Genomic DNA, 3,465 nt, shown 5'->3' on the forward strand with positions numbered 1-3,465 from the left:
TGAATGTCGGTGAAAGTCCCCACTCAGAAAAAAGAAAAGAAAGAGAAGTACAGCAATGTGACCGTTGAGAGATGAAAACCATGAAGTTTTAAACCAAGGCCAACTTTTTCTCCGCTTGTTGAAAGTTCACATATCAAGCAGTTCTCGGAGGACTCTCGGGCTTTAGGAAAGAAGAAATCTGGTCCAAAAAGACATTAAAGAAAAACTAGAGGGTAGATATATGCTTTCCTGCAGTGTGAAAGTTCTGCTCACTGAAGCCAAGCAAAAATCTACATGTCATGGATTCTTTTTAAAAATCACAGCCCAGGGCGAATGCCCCAGTCATCCAATGGAAACAAATCCTTTTAGGCACAACAGCAATAGGCATATATTCCTTTCTTCTTGATTTTCTCCTTCAGATATGATGTTCAGACTTAAAAATTGGATTATTTGCTCTCACTCATTGCTTTGACCCTCATTTCTCTAACTGAGAGCCAGGATGTAAGATCTAAATCCCTGCAGACTTCCAGCATACAACAGATTCTGATATAACCAAAAGAAACATTAGTTTTAAATAAAAAAAAATCCTTCCAGCATGACAGCAAACCAGGAGACCAACAAGACCTCCCTCATCATATCTCTCCATCTATTTATCTCAAAGAATTTTTTTAAATAGTTGAAAAATTGAGCTTTCAATTAATATAGTGGCTTCTGGCTGTTTTTTAAAAGGTTACTTTATACTTTTATACTTTAAAGGGGAACACCGTTTTTTTTTTGACATTGGCCCCTTGATTTTATGTTATTACATCATGTTCTTCTCACCCATATAAGTTTTGTGTCATTTGGAGCTGTTCTAAAGATAATGGGTTTTGTAATCCAAGTATTATCCATTTGGAGAGCGAGATCATCTGTGGTAGTAGCACTAGACATCTTCCAGGCTTGTGAGTAAAACTAGCTGCAGTTCAGCAGACAGGATGAATAAATGGTAGCTGGCGCGCGCAGATGACATCATACACACTCTGCTTTGTTTTTAGAAGATATAAATATAAAAAATATAACCGCAGATGTCTGGGGGACAGTGATTCGCCTACATGTTATGAATGCTGGCGTACCATAAAAGATAAATTATGAACAGTTCAGTTTGTGCCTTCAAGTCGTTGCCCATAGGAAGACGTTACCTGGATATAACCTAACAGAATATCTTCAGAACGGCTCTAAATGACACAAAACTCATATGAGTGAGTAGAACATGATGTAATAACGTAAAATCAAGGGGCCAATGTAAGAAAAACTGGTGTTCCCTTTAAGCAGTTTTTGGAGCAAAGTAAAGAGGTCAAGTAGATACTTCAACTTTTACCAGATTGTTTTTAAACTGCAGTATCTATACTTCTACTTAAGTAACAAATGTGTGTACTTTTGATACCACTGATATACAGAGTACCTTGTCTGGTCTGTAGCTATGTAGCTACTGTGTTCTGACACGTATCTAGCAGAACCTGAGTTAACTTTATCATTTACTAATATGTCTACTAGATTGGACACGCGGGCTTGCCTTCATTGTTCACATGCAGCAATTAGCCCTGGCCCTGGTCCATCACTCTGATTCCTTTAACACTGCAGACTCAGAATACCCCTCAACGGCTGCCATTTTTGAGATCATCTCACCCAGTTATCCAGCCATCATAGCATCGCTGATGTCACACTCACTTACATCCTCATGCTCGTCCACTTTTCCTGGTTCTGACACATCAGCTTTGGGACACGAAATTCACTTGCCCTCTAATATATAACCCCCACTTACAGGGTCCAGGCTGAATGCATTAGCAGGGCCATTTACTTCACCTGTCAGTGGTCATGATGTAATTCCTCATTTCTATATGTTGCAAACAGTCAAAGCAAAGAGACGGAGATTCTGTTTGATTAGAACATCAGCAATAAGTCGGTCAAAAGGTTTCTCAGCATGAGGGCTGTTTGAAGAGACAAACTGTTCAAAGATGTTAGAGTAACATTCTATAACTGGGTCAATGAAAACATCCCCCTGAAAAATACGGATGTGATTAAATAATCACCCGCTGTATGGAAGTTCAAACAATACCAAAGCGTTTGTGCAAGATGATAGTTTAATACCTGTGTTCCTTTTTTAAACAGCATAAAGAATGCCTGCTTCTTTAACAGGCATTTGATCAGAAGGGTAGTTCATGATGTAAAACGACTCCCCACATGAAGCCATTACTGAGAGATACCCAGCGGCAAAGTCACAGCGAGAGGAGCAGATTTCAGATGTCGTCCTCCCAACGCTTTTTCCTCACCATTTAACCACAGCAGTACTTACCTGGTATCTGACGTGTATTAAAGTCAGTTTAGTTCAAGCATTACAAGGACGTCCGTAAAATAGTTAAGCTCAAAAGAGTAAAAATTTTCTCCTTTAATTGTTGGATATCAGGAACAGATGGAAATAGTAAAAAGAGGGAAACATCTGTAAAGCAAGGGTTTAACAGTTAGGACACACTGGTATAGGGATATGTTTAGGAATTTAGCAATTCTGGAAATAAACATAGTGCTTGATTACACAGACAAAAGTTTTGAAACCTTTTTATGACATTTTAAGTTTTTGATAGACCAACATAGGGTATCTCATAAGGCAAAGTTTTTGAAAACAATAGAAAACCTATAATTCTCACAAAAATTCTTATACAGCCCCCTCCCGAAGCAATCATCTGCTGAAATATTTATCAATGAGATTAAAGCTTTAATACATACAGGGTTTAAATGTCTCTATTATCTCTGGAGAGCAAAATGGATTTTGCTTTTGAAGAGTGACATCAGAACATCAGATTTTAAGGCTTGAAATAAATTAAACAAATTAAGGTTTATTCTGCACTATGATTTTGCATTCCTACACATTAGTATGGATTTATTTAAGCCGTTCCTTTGTAGCTCCTTTCTTTGATTGTGCTACTTGTCAAGTTGAAGTTTAAAGTCCCTCACAGCATCTACAAGGCTTTCTTGCAGGATCACCAGTCTTTAGCTCCATCAGCCTTCCCATCAACTATTAGCAGACATCAGGCATCTGCCACATTTGCTTTGTCACCTTCATGGGTTGTTAAAATTGCAAACAAGACTCTTAATGGTTGAATGGTTTCCTTCAACATAATTCTTTTTCTTTTTTTTTGAGCGGGGGAGACTAATCGCTTTCCTCCGAATAGTTTTCCCACCTGAGCTGTGGATCTCTGCACATCCGCCAGAGTTCCAGGGGCCACAATGCTGCTTCTCTGATGAATGCTCTCTTTGCGTCTGTCTGCTTGCCTGTCCCAGGCTGAGTGCTCCAATTTTAGTTTTTCCATTTTTAAATGATGGAAGTGCCCTGTTAGATGTCAAAATATTTAATAGTGATTTTTTTTTTATCTTTTACAACTTTAAAGATTATGAATGCTTATGTAAAGCACTATGCTGACCCTTGTTAAGCTCATGACTGACATTATATAT

Source organism: Cyprinodon variegatus, unplaced genomic scaffold (assembly GCF_000732505.1).
Source record: "Cyprinodon variegatus isolate N-32 unplaced genomic scaffold, C_variegatus-1.0 Scaffold689, whole genome shotgun sequence".
Lineage (NCBI taxonomy): Eukaryota > Metazoa > Chordata > Actinopteri > Cyprinodontiformes > Cyprinodontidae > Cyprinodon > Cyprinodon variegatus.